Source organism: Trachymyrmex cornetzi, unplaced genomic scaffold (assembly GCF_001594075.2).
Source record: "Trachymyrmex cornetzi isolate Tcor2-1 unplaced genomic scaffold, Tcor1.1 scaffold1837, whole genome shotgun sequence".
NCBI lineage: Eukaryota > Metazoa > Arthropoda > Insecta > Hymenoptera > Formicidae > Trachymyrmex > Trachymyrmex cornetzi.
The window spans coordinates 1,516-2,179 of record NW_017296460.1 but is presented as its reverse complement, the minus strand read 5'-3'; positions in this window follow the sequence as shown (position 1 = coordinate 2,179).

The window sequence follows — 664 nt, the reverse complement described above, 5'->3', positions numbered from 1 at the left end:
AAAAATAAAAGGGAAAGTGCAATGTAGATGAAATTTAGTCCGAGAATAGATTAATCGTTTTTCTACGAGTTCTATCTAGCTGTACTTTTTATTTTAGTAATAAACGAATTCTTTGTCACTTCAACGTAAAGCGCGATTATTGCATATGTATTTCAATTAAGCCGTGTATATACCTAGCGAACGACTGATTGAACAGTGAATGCAAAAGTTTGTGTTGTTATTTGTTACATAAAAGTTGCATAAGTTTAATTGCTATGTGCAACGGACATAAAATCTGATTGAATGCTAGTATTCGGTGGAATCAAGAAAAAGAATAAATTATTTACAAACACGAATGTCTGAATATTCGCGTTTGGTGTTCGTTTGCTAGGTGTGTACGCAGCTTTATGCAGCAAGCAATCAATAAAGATTGTAGATTGCAGCCCAACATGAATTTTTTAAATGGAACCTCCCTTTCTTTTTAGATATTCTTGTAGCTTATCTCTAGAGCTTTCCAAAACACTATAATTAAGTTCATTTTCATTAAGCACTTTGCGAGTTATAAGGCTTGTAATTACTGTATTACTATGTCATTTTATTATCAGCTCGAAATATTTCACCAGGAAGAATAAAATTGAAACTATTGGGTCATCAGTATATTTTATCGTCGGCAAACTACAATAAA